The 13,395-nt window shown below is 46.6% G+C and overlaps 1 pseudogene; it reads left to right on the top strand.

Moving 5' to 3' along the window:
- The first annotated feature begins 4,651 nt into the window (after positions 1-4,651).
- On the top strand, positions 4,652-7,505 carry LOC146859314 (uncharacterized; annotated as a pseudogene).
- Positions 7,506-13,395: the final 5,890 nt, after the last annotated feature.

The following is a 13,395-nucleotide window of genomic DNA, read 5'->3' as shown; positions in this document are numbered from 1 at the left end:
TGACCACGCTTTATTAAAATAGTTCTGAGTGGATCATCTATTCCTGTTTTATTTCACTCATCTCACACCTCACACGCACCTACACTAGTTAGTAGCAGGAACCCCTTACACACCTCACCCATCGGCATTGGAAAAAAAGATCTCCGTTAAGAAGGCCCCATTTGGGTGCCTGATCAGGCATTGCACAGCCGGCCCGATAAGGAGCAAGACCCGATGATGAAGCAAGACACCCGCTTGTTGGGTGTGTGAGGGTCTCCTTTCCAAAAGGAGTGATCATCTCTCCTGCGTACTTCAAATCCTTCACCTTGACACCCCTTTGTTTCTTTACCACACCCTGCGACGCCACTAGGAACTGCATACCCAGTCTGTTTCACTGTCTGTTGGGCATGTATGCTGGACTTTAATAAATAATAATTAGTATTATTTATAAGCCCACTATCTCCTTGTTTGTTTGAGAGTCCTAAAATTATATGCCTAAATTCTAAATTTTAATTTCAAAACTACATTTATAAATTTTAAAATATTTATATATTGTTAACAATATTCTTAAAACACCCCAAAACACTCAAAAATAGGTTTGGCCCAGGGCCCCTGAAATCCTTAAGACATCCCTGCCCTCGCCCCGAGAAAAACTTGCACAGGGACTGTAACTGTGCCCAGGGCTTTAAGTGGGAAAAAAACTGGGGGTGCTCTAAAAGGGGCGGGGCAAACCTCTCAAAGGGGTGTAGTTTATCCAAGTAGGGGCATGGTCTAAATAAAGATATGTATGGATAACACCATACACCCTCCCCAGAGGCGCAAGTAGAGTCAAATTTCAAGGGGAGGGGTGGCTAAAAAAACATTTTGGCGGGGTAATTCTCCCAGCAATAGGCAGAGTGGAGCTGCAGGGGCTCTACAAAGGGGTGCTCGGTGCGGCTGTGTGTGTTTGGAGGCTGGTTGCAGGATCGCAATCTTACGCTTACCAAAAATAAGCCGCTAAATCTATGAAATTACAAGTTTTACTCAGAATGACTCGGAGATAGGTGCCTGAAAAGTCATTAATTAAAGAGAGGACTTTCTGTCCTAAACTGTGATACTTCCCCACAGTCTTGCATCATATGATAAAAATCTGCATGAAAGGATCTACAGCGTGCACAAAGGTCAGTGGCCTCAGGATCTAGCCTGGCAATACCAGCTAGAGCAAAATAAGTTTGGTGCAAGAAAAAAAAAGAACAGACTACCTATGTGAGGCCCGAAAATAGAGCCCGATAGAGACCCGTTTCGAGGACCCCTGAAATTAACTGCCGGTGCTCAGACCCGGACAGACTCAGCCCACTTAAAGCCCTGACTGTGTCTCACCGGCTGCTTAATATGGAGAACGGGGCCTGGGGAAGTAGCTGAAGAGCGCAAGTGCAAACAATGACTTCTCAGTGATGATTTGATTTAAAGCCAATCAGCAGGAAACTGAGGAGAACGGGAGTTCCAGCCCCGTTTTGAAGAAACTGCTCTTTTCTGTGGACTTACAATTCAGGTCGAGGAATTATGGCCACCCTTGCCCCTTGTAAAACGTGAACAAGGACTGTAACTGGGCTTCATCTGCTCAAGGGAGAGAACACTGTAAGCAGCTGAAGAGTGCGAATGCAAACAAATGACGACTTCTCAGTGCGCATGCACCTACTTAACTTGAGGGAAACAGGAATATCAGCCTGGTTTTAAAGTCAGAGCGACTAACAATGTGTTTAACTACTCATGCAGGACACCCGGGAGCAGTTGTGTAACAATAAAATACGAGGGAAGCTGAACACATGCCCACAATGTAACACCAGCCGCAAACAAATAAAAAATAGTCCCCCCAAACAACATTTAAACAACCACAGCATAATGATGCAGTAATTAGTCCATGCTGTATGGGGGTAACCAGACAGAGAAAAGGAAGGACAAAGAGATGGATTTACCACTAGCAAACAAGTATTTTTAAAGGACACTGAATCAAACAAATGAGAAGAAGTGTGCTGGCTCTGAGTAACAAAGAAGATACAACAGGTCTCGAAAGCTTGACCGAAAAAGAATACAAATTATGTCCCTTTGTCTGGGCCATCAAGCAGTAAATGGCAAAAGACCCCTCTCAATCCAACGACTTATCTTCCCCTATGCCCTATACGATCCCTATGTTCTGAGGGTCAAGACTTTCTTTTGGTACCCAGGATTAAAAAGGCAAGGAGAGGTGGAAGCTCTTACAGATTCCTAGCTCACAACATTAGATGTGAGGAATAAGAAACTTCCTTTTGAAAACTATTGAAAACCCATCTATTCTAGGGACAGAGCAAGGGTCTTACCAGCGCTCGGAGGCCTGTTCGGTAGCCATGAGCTACATATATATTTTTTTATTGAATTGAAGTGTGAACCAATGATGTAAACAAGCCGAGCCTAGGCTGGTGACTGCCGGTCCATCACATCTACAACCACCGCTCCTTGACCTTGGGCCCAGCTCTGACAGACTGCCTCGGGCATCAGGAAACTGCAGCAGACCTCATGCTGCTTATACCCACATGCTGAGCGAGCACTGCAGATAGCACCTCGAGAAATGCACAGACCAGCTATGATAATGCGTGATGTAACTTTTTAATGCAGGGATGCAGGGACAGTCATTAGATGACTTACTCCAACTCTCAATGTGTGATACTTGTCAGGGATGACAGCCTGTGCTGCAGGTGCCAGTAAATATAGGGGCGGTTCCTCCTAAAGGGTGGATGAGTGTCGCCCTGCGTGCTGCATGCACAGTAGGTAAAAACAAATAAATAAAATGGCATTGCCATGCCATTTCAATTGCCGCCGGCTCACGCTGTGTTCAACGCAAGTGTAAGGGCGGGGTTAAATCCTGCAATTGCAGGATGACTGATGAACCCTGCAATGGGCATGTCGGATTGACCAGGTGCTTTTCGACAGCCAGCCCGACATGCTCACTGCAGAGCCAGCAATCCCAGAGCTGTGAAAAAGCCAGGGGATTGCTGGCACAGACCCCCAGCCTCAAAATGAGCACTGAGTTAGCCTGCTCCAACCTCTTTTTTCAGCATGAGAGCAGCTCCAGGATTGGTTGGATTCACATCCACTAGGCAAGAAGGAAGTTCTTTCCTTTCCTGCTTGTCGTCACCAGGATCCCGCCAGAGACACACTGGATGGGACCCACCATATTTTCAAGTTGCCAGCCAACACAGAGTAAATGCCTTATGTGGGAGTCTGCACCAGAGAACTCCACCCTTGCCCCACAGGACAACATGCCCCAGGCCAGTAAACGTAGAGTGTGGGATGGCCCAGCACACGCTCTCTGTGAGGCAGAGCAGTGATGCGGGCAATGCTGGGTGGGCCAAGTCTAGGGTTGCTGCCTGACAGGTTTTCTACCAGCACCACCAGTACTTTGATGTCCCAGCAGGTATGAAAATTAGGAAAATCACCAAAACCCAGAATTTGTAGCCTTTGTCTGTGCATACTTCAAACAGCCAATATAAACAGAAAGCACTTTTGAATGTGTTCTAGAGCAACGTTAATGACTCATGACTAGTAATAAAAGTGAACAAAGGCAAAAAAAATGCCTTTCAGAATCTGTTAACAAGAACAAACAACTGGTATTTTTCCCTTGGGAAGGTGGTAACCCAAGCCCCGTCAGCAGCAGGCAGTGACCATGGAAGATGCTATCCAATAGTGACGCGGATACAGACTCTGCAGCAATTTCTCTTCTCAATGGTTCTGCTCGATCAGGACCACTCTTGAGTAGTGACTTTAACTCTGTCTGTCATCTGGTGACATCACTCCCAATAGAGTGGCGTAAGAGGATGTACTTTGGCCCTCCTGTTCTTCTCTGTGGGGAGAGTTGTGGCTGCCAATGGTTTACTTGTGCTCGATGGAGGGGAGGGTTGGTCTTGGATGCAGGATGGGCCACACTAGTTTGAGGTGCCCCCATGCGGGACAAGCCCCCTTCCAACCAATAAGAGGAAGAATGTCGGCTTCCTGAAGCAGGGCTGGGCTGCATGCCATGATGTCATTGGTGGTCCACTGATCTGAGCCAGTTTCACCAAAAACAGGGCGACAAGCTGGGGTTCAGCTACCCTGATACCACTCAAGTGTTGTGGACATCGACTACCAATGACACAGACAGAACTGGCAGTAACTGGAGTGAGGGCATGTCGCCTGACCAGCTTTGAGGGATGGGTGTGTGCAAATGTAGGGACAATCATGTAGCAGAAGGGACTGCACTGCAACGCGTCCTCAGGACACTTCAAATATGTCACCTATTTTAGAGAGCGCCATACCTACTTTTACCACTTACCACTATTCCCACCAAAGGATTATTGGGTACAAAGTATATTGTAAAGTGGTGTACGAGTGTTGTGTGATTTTTTTAATGTAAATTCATGAACCACGCCTTTCATGTGTCACAGCCAGCCCCCAGTTAATGTGTTGCAACAGATATTATTTCTTTCAAACTCTGGTGTGAACCAGCCTTGAACTTCCACTGCACCGGGCAGCAATTCAGCCTCAGTACCTTACAAGAACAGAGGAAGGAGGCGGTTCATTTAATCTTAAAATAACCCTGTCTGGTAGACATACAGACAACCACCGCTGCTCAGACAGACAACTGCACTTCAAACCACTGATTCGTCAGCAGCGGTGTGAAATGGCACTGAGAACGTTCTCTGTGGCCGTGGTTTGCACAGTGGTTGCCGGTTGCTGTAACATCGTGTCAGGCGCGGTCACTGCCACATGCGACATCTACGAGTGGGACAAGCTTGGGTTCCAACGAGTGTTAGCCCCAACCTGCTTTGGATTCCCCTTGGAGGGGTTCAGGGTCTTCAGCAAATGCAGCACAGTGAGGACCCTGGAGGTGGATCTAAGAGCATGGTGCCTGGTGTTAGACGTGCCAACCGTCCTTATAGACTCGTTCTCCCGGTAGCAGAACCTGACCCGACTCTATCTGTACGGATCATTTTATGTTTCGGCAAGAGCCTTCCTTGGTGCTGCCAACCTGAGACATCTGGGAATCAAAGGAGATTACACTAATCACACTCCAACCATATACATGAATGATCAGGTGTTTGGTGGATTAGAGAACCTAACAAGCTTGGACCTCAGAAATGTGAAAATTGATGCAGCTTTTCAAGAAAACCTTTTTAAACCCTTACATAGAATACAGATGATAGCTTTATCTGATAATGAGGTTCATAGGCTGTACAGCCTGACCACTATGCTTCAGTCACTGGCCTCTCTGAAGGTCCTAGCAATAAAGAGGAATTAAATTGTTGCAGTCTGGGAGGCGGACTGCATTGCCACAAGCAACCTGATGAAGAGCACAGTTTTCTCTCCAAAGAGTTCCACCCTCGATTTGACAAGCAATGATCTAAAAAGTGTGGAGGAAAATGCATTTTGCAACTTTCCTCATCTTACTGTCCTCAAGGTAGACGCGACTGGTCTCAAGGTCATCGAACTTCTCCGGTCAAGAATAAAGAGCATTGAAATGCTGTCCCTAAATGCCATGAAAAATCAGGACTATCTGAAAATTAAAGATGTCTGCACTGTGGTGTCTCAGCTGGGGGTCAGGAACTTGACAGTCGCCTACAACTTTATTCCAGGTCTTCCCACTGAGACTTTTGAAGGATGCTCCATGCTGTGGTCTCTCAACATGTCTGGCAACCTCCTTAGAAATTTCACAAATGACATGGCAAAGAAACTGCTGAACCTGAGATCCCTCGTTCTCTCTGTAAATAAGTTGAAAAGCCTAGACCTGTGCACATCGGGGACCCACAATTTTCTTTCCAGCCTCACACACCTGGTCTGTCTTTCAACCACATCACCAATATTGGCTCTGGGCGCCTCTTCTGTCTGGCTAATCTGGAGACACTGGCTCTCAGCAGTAATTATCTTGTGTCCCTGGAAAAGGATGCCTTTTTTAGTCTTGACAGGCTGCATTCTCTACAGCTGGACTACAATAACATCTTTCTGCTATAGAACTTCTATTTTGATCACTTGAGTAGTGTCAGGGTGCTGGGCCTTAGGGGTAACATAATCAAGAACGAACATAGCTCCCTGATCGCGATGAGTGAGCTTCAGGAGCTATCCATCACATTTGAGATAAATGCTCAAATTGCAATCAAATCGGGAGAACTCAATTCTCTCACTTTGAAAGCAAACTCTAGAATAACTCTGGTATGTAGAAATAACTGCAGCTCACTTGAAGTCCTTCACATTAGTGCTCCAATGGTTTTTATTTACTCGTGCGATCCCTCACCCTTCAGATTTGTGAAAGAACTTTACCTTCGGGAAAACCACATGGTGGAATGTCAACCACTTGAGCTCACAAAGACTGAATGCTTGGGGCTCCCATCTTTTACTAACGTTGAATATTTGTACTACAGTTCTTCTGCAGATATGCCTATCTATAAATCCGTTAGTCCCTTGAAAAACAGCCTGTATTATCTTCATAATTTACGTCATCTCCATCTAAGAAACCTAAAGTTGGACATAAAGAGGAGTTTCCTGATTCCTCAGCAGCTGTTCTGGAACTTGACACACCTTAGAACCCTGATCCTGGAGGATTCTGGGATAGAGCACTTCACGGCCACCATGTTTAGAGACCTTGTCTCTATAGAGCTCCTAATCTTGAAGTTCCAGCCTGTGAAAACCCTGCAGGAAGGTCTGCTCGACCATGTGGAAAGTATGCGCTACATCTACCTGGAGAATGTATCTCTGGATTGTTTGTGGGAACAAGCCTGGATCCGAATATGGGTGACCACTCACCCCCAAGTGAGCGTCCCACAGCTGGAGATTCAGACATGCTCTTTTGGGCAACAGGAGAGGAATTATCTTAATTTCTTGGAGAAAGACTGCAGCATGCTGAAAGGCTACCCACTCTTCATTGGGACTTTCTCTTTCAACATGCTGTTCCTGATCACTGTCCTGCTGTATCACAAGGTGCGCTGGTACCTCCCATATCTCTTCTACATGCTCAAGACCTGGTGGAACTATCGTGGGAGACACGGCAAAAAGAGACAATATGACTTTGACGCCTTTGTCTCTTACAGCAGCTGCGATGAGGCTTGGGTTGTCCGCGAGTTCCTCCCTAACTTGGAAGAGAGGGGACTGCCATTCTTCAAAGTGTGTCTGCATGGCAGGGACTTTGAGGTCGGCAAAGACATCTTGGATAACATCATGGACAGCATTTATAGGAGCCGCTGGGTGGTGTGTCTGATCAGCCGCCATTACCTGTGCAGCCACTTGTGCTCCTTGGAAGTGCGGATGGCCACATACCGCCTTCTAGCAGAAAGAAAGGATTCCTTGATGATGGTGTTCCTGGAGAAAGTGTCCATGAGGAGCCTCTCCCGCTACCACCAACTGGCCAAGCTGGTGAAGAAGAAAACCTACTTGGAGTGGGAAGGGACTTGGGCCAGCGGCCTCTTTTCTGGGCCCGATTGCGCAAAGCCATTGGAGGGGATGGAGCTGAGCAATATCCTTGGGAAATGAATGTAATGTCTTGAAATTTCATGGTGTTTCGCATTATCTTCTGTGGTTAAGGGTGGGGTGTCATGGAATGCAGTATTTTATTAAGGTAGGTTCTGCTTTGGATGTAGATGTGTTTTGGGATGTTGGCAGGATGTGGCAATATCTCCTTGGAATAGTGATGTCGTGCCTTTGAATATCGTCATTGTGTTTCACATTATCTTATGTGGTTAAGGATGCAGTGACATGTGATGAAGTATTGTGTTATGGAATTATCACCTTGGGGTTTAGATGGGATGTTTTGCTTTGTTAGCAGGATGTAGTAGTATTATGTTCTTGGGATGAGGATGTGGTATCTTGATATGTCTGCATGGTATTTCACATTATCTTTTATGTTTAAGGGTGCTGTGCCATGCGACGGTGCCTTGTATTAATCAGGGTCTGTTTTGGATATAGATCTGGTGTTTTGGGATGTCAGCAGAGCGTGTTGGCATTATCTCCTTGGGATATGGATGTGGTGCCTTTGAAAGTCGTCAGTGTTTCTGTGGTTAGCAGTGCAGTGTCATAAGTTGGAATGTTGCATTATGTTTTTTTCTGCTTTGGTTGTAGATGTGCTGTTTTAGGATGTGGTTAGTGTGGTGGTGGCAATATCTCCTAGTGATATTGACGTGATGCCTTGGCATGTGGGTGAAATGTTTTTCCGTTTTGGGATCTGTATGTGATCTCTTGAGAAGTAGGGAGGGCATTTTGATGTTATTTTCCTGGGCCATGTGTTCAGTGTCTTTGTGTGATGTTATGGCATCATCATCTTAGGATGTGTATGTGGAGTTTTGGGTGTGGAGTTATGTTGCATCATTATTGGTGGAGTAATGTTCTGATGTGGGTGGGGTGTTGTAGAATTATTTATTAATGCATATTGTGGTGTCACAGGATGCAGGCACATTATGGCATTATCTTCTCTGTTATTGGATGGGCAAATCTTGGGATGTGGTATTCTTGCAGCATTAATTCCTCTCAGTATGTACATTGAAGCTTGGATGGTTGGTGTGTAGCTGTGGAATCACTTTCATGTGTTACAGATGTTTTGTCTTAGGATGTGGGCATAGTGTTTTGCGATTGGCTTCTTGGGATATGAACTGGTGTCTTGAAACATAGGTGGGGTTGTGCGATAATCTTTTTGGAGTGTGACGCAGTTCTGGGGATGTGGACCACTGTTTAACATCACAAGACGCCATAGCTTCACAATGGTATGTTATGGTATGTTATGTTATGAGTATTTGTGTAGCGCACAACTCACACCAGGGGTATCCAGGGGTATGCTGGTGCTGAAGCAGAAGCTGTGTGGACCAAGGCTGGGCAAGGCTTGGTGAAGAGCCAGGTCTTCACAGGCCTACAAAGGCTTCCTGGCGCTAAAAGGAGAAACTGCACATTGAGTATGTCAAATAAAGATGGGCACAATGTAAAATAAATACTATAGAGTATATAACAAGTTTTTACAGCTTTCATAAAAAACAGAAGATGATCCATTGCAAAGAAAGTGGGACCCATTCCAGAGGGGAGCCGCCTGAGCACAGAACGCGCGGCCACTGACTCGAGTCTTTGATTTCAGTTACAGTGAGTATGTTGGCATTAGGAGAGCGCAAGCAGCGCACAGGGCAGTAACGCGCAGGCGTCTGCTGTGGGGAGCGCAGGCCTTTCTGATGGATAGCCTGTGAACAATACACAAGGATGTAACTGTCTTTTCATGGCAAGGCAATCAACGAAAAGAATACAGCGCTTCAGAAGCAGGTGACTAGGTCACTCGATCACGTGGTCCATGCTTCACGTATTCTATTGCTGATCCAGCATGTGAATGGAAATCAACCAATAGATAAAGAGGGCTGACCCAAAGCAACCAATGACTGCTCTCTGTAGGTGTTTTACTGTTCATAACATGAGCTCGAGCAGACACCTGCCTCTAGACAGACCTAAAAATGACTGCATTGAAAAGAGCCATTCATGGCTCTCCCTGTTAACAGTGAAATGTAGAGAAGAGGAATACTGTCCACAGAGAAGAGCTGGGACGGCTGGACAAATAACAAAGCAAGATCACTGCCAGGCAGCTTTCCTAGCTGAAGCAATGGCAGCGGGGCAAGTCTCCTTTCAAGACATTGTCTCTTTTTTAGCTGAAAATGTCACCCACTTCTAATAATGAAAGTTGAAGTTGTTCTGGGAGGCAATTCTAGAAGGTCAGGAGAAAGAGTCCTTATGTAAGCCTAAAACAGCAAGTGTGTCTGGGATCTTAGAAAAGTATTGGGCTTGCAAAGAGAAGTGAGTGCTACAGAGTGACACGAAGCAAGCCGATTCGGTCTAGCGCTGTCCGAGCAGCACCCCTCCAAGCGCTACTTCTCTCACCCACATGTGCAGAGTGCCAGTCTGGCTGGGATCTGAGCCATGACCCAACTAGGGCTTGTTTGCCTTTGAGAGCCAGTGGTTGCTTGAGAGTGGTTAGGGACGTGAATCCTGCTCCAATCATTTTGCCTCCTTCAGCCTAGAAGTAGAGGAAATCTGCTCCTTTTAAAGATTCTGCAGTTTATGCTCAGGTTGCAGCCACTTTACGCCATAGCCAAAGTAAAGAGCTTGAGGCCCAGAATGCCTTGAATTCGAAGATAAGCAGCAGCCGCAGGTCTTCGTTAGGAAGGAAGGAAGAGAAAGAGAAGCTGAGACTCAGTGGTGAGAAATCAGAGAGCACAAGAGAACCAGGATCCAGGCCACACTGAAGAGCAGGACACGTGTGCTGCGCATGCGCGGTACTGGCCGCACGTGGCGTTGGTTGAACCACGATAAGAAGCGTCTCCACTAGGTGGCAGTGTAACCCCATGTTGGGAATAGAAGAGAACCATAAGTCTGACCTATTTGCATTTGTTAAACGTGAGTGCCAAGGGAGTAGCCGAGGACAGGCAGTGGAAAGGACAGCACACACCCAGAACCTTCCTGTTATCCACAAACATTAGAGAGGTGCAGTGCCACAACCGTACTAATATCGTCAGAAACTGCATCAATTGTGAGCAAGCCATAGTAAACGTGTTAAAGACACAACAGTGGTTTGGATAGATCTGAAGGCAGTGCCGTCTTAAGTATTTTTAGGGCCCTTGTTTATTTCATTCTCTTTGCCTAAGAACCCCACGTTTTACACTTCAGGTAAATTCACAAATGGACACAAGCACTGGCAAAGCCTATAGGTGTGGCTTTGGCAAGGCGGTGCGATGGTTAATTTGACTAACTTGTTTGTTTTGCAAGCATACATCACAAAAACGAAAAGAAGGAAAAAATAACATGCCTTCACCTAAACATGGTGGCCAAATGCATGCTATACAACTTCTACTTAAAAATCACCAATGTGTAGCAGGGATTTCCTGACAGGCAGGTATTCTTAGAACAGGTATAGAGGCCTTTGTAATGGCCATGACAGAATAATATGGCTGTTTTTTGGTGCAGAAAATAGGTTTTGAATTACTGTAACCCGAAGATAAAGTTTAAACACAAGGATGAGAAAAAAAGGTAAATAATGAATAAAGAATAGCATTGGCAAAGTAATGTAGTGGTCTACCAGCCGTGGCAAGGAAGTGCACTTATTTTTCGGTGGATGTGCATTCGTGATTGTCACACCTGGCCGCTTCTGGTTGGCTAGGGCAATCACCTCAGCCAGGCAGACCTGACCACCTGTGCCACGGTAAGGAAGTCACACATGAAACATAACCTATGCTCACCTTTTGGTAGCTTGGCACAGAACAGAGAAGCTTATCATCGAGGTGACTTTTGAACATTAGTATGTCACCCGCACACACGCAGCGCCACACTGAGGGGCATATTACCAACGAGTTGCGATAATTATCGCAAAGCGCGCTTCGCGCTGTTTCTCTTATCGCCGGCTATCGCTGTATTTCATCGCCGTGATAGCGCGGTATTATCAACGTTCATCTCAAAGGCGATAAGAAATCCAGCGATAGCGGCGAAAACACCCATTATCGCGAGGAATCTAGAGATAACTGAGCAGCGATAATAGAAAAGCTCGCTGATACGACAGTGTTTTCTTAACCATACAATCCACCTCCCATAGGCAATAAGGCTAAGTCAGGTTTTTTGCAAGCCTTGGAATCATGCGATAATGGGGGCTCAGCACGCCTTTTGTTATCGCTTCGCTGTTCAGGGGCCGCGTTGTTAATACCGCGATGTTGGTTTGTGATCATTTCTCATATTTGTCTTAGGAGGGAACGCCTACTTTGCATCTCATTAGCGATATCTATCGCTGTCATGAGATGCGTTACAAAATCGGCTGCTAACATGCGCTAATGCATGTTAGCGATGCCTTGATAATATTGAGATAAAAAAAAATCGCCGTTTTTTCGGCGCTATGTGCCGAAAAGGCAGCGATATATCTCTTGATAATATGCCCCTGAATGCGCTGCAAGAAAAGTCGAAATTATAAACGTTATATTAAATACACATTAGGATAAGAACGTCATGAGTATGACGCATGCATTGTCAGATATCACCATTTGAATATCCTGGTATGGTGAGCAAAACAAATCACACCCGCATGAAGATTGCATGTACTTTGGCATGTATCACGCATGTGAATGAACCCATCAGCATTAGGGATGCGTCCACATAACCCACAGCTGATCCATCACTGTAATGCTAAGTAACACTGATCGGGCAAACCTCCGCATGCGTCACACGAGGTTTCACACAGTTCTATGGAGCATCACTGATCAAAGACGGCATCAATATTGTGTCTACTTTAGCGTGTAACCCCCTCTGATTAGCAGAGTTGTACAGACCAACATTGATCAAACACGGCATTGACACTATGCCCACTTTGGCATCGATCACACTGGGATTATCACAGTAATACAGAGCATCATTGATCAAAACAACGTTACGATTACATATGCCTTGGCATCACCACAGCTGGAGTCTGCAGAGCACCGGCAAGACCCGGCTCACTTAAAGCCTTGGTGTCGCCACACCTGGAGTACTACAGTGTGCGGAGCAAAACCAGAGCTGCTGGGAGAGTACAGTGATGCCACAGTGCTCGGGGCACCCTCCTGCCAAATGGGGGACAATGGCCTTTGCCCCCACACGAACACTATGAAAAAATTTCTTTAGGTTCCGTTCCAAGAAGCCTGTGTGCTTCCCGGTACGGCGGAGGGGGCCCATGGAGGCGGTACTATATCCGCTGTAAAGAGCACCGAGATGTGCTGCTGAGACCGCTAACTCCGGATGCGGCCCGCGGAGACAGCACTATATCCGCTGTAAAGAGCGCCGAGCTGTGCTGTTGAGACCGCTAACTCTGGATGTGGCCCGCGGAGACAGCTCTATATCCGCTGTAAAGAGTGTTGCGTTGTGCTGTTGGGACTGTTTGGCCAAGATATGGCCTGCAGAGGCGTTGCTATATCTGCTGTAAGGAACGCAGAGCTGTGCTGTTGGTAACGCTCGCTCCAGATGCTGCGCTATATCCGCTGTAAGGAGCGCCAAGCTGTGCTGCTGGGACCGCTCGGCCCGGAGGCGGCATTATATCCACTGTAAGAATCTCCGAGCTGTGCTGTTGAGACCGCTCAGCCCAGATGCGGTCCGCTGAGGCGGCACTATATCTTCTCTGGCAATGTGCAGCGCTTGGTTCAGCTGATGATAATTCTAGCCCAAAACTATCTCTGCCCTTCTAAGGGGCAGCTCCAGTACTTATAACCTGAAATGCCTTTGAAGGGAGGATAGATCAAAGAGTCCTCTTTGGAATGCATATGTCCCCTCCAATCCAGTCCTGTCTGCCTGATGACCCCAGGAGTTCGGTTAGTATCTTTAGTGGGAGCGGGACCATGGCTATTCAAGCCCAGGGGTCAGCTCCACACCCCCTCCTCTGCCTAGGAAGACCCACCAGACTGCAGA

This window comes from Triturus cristatus, chromosome 3_2 (assembly GCF_964204655.1).
Source record: "Triturus cristatus chromosome 3_2, aTriCri1.1, whole genome shotgun sequence".
NCBI classification, from domain to species: Eukaryota; Metazoa; Chordata; class Amphibia; order Caudata; family Salamandridae; genus Triturus; species Triturus cristatus.
Note: the sequence above shows the minus strand (reverse complement) of the source record. Positions and strands in the feature narration are given on the sequence as shown.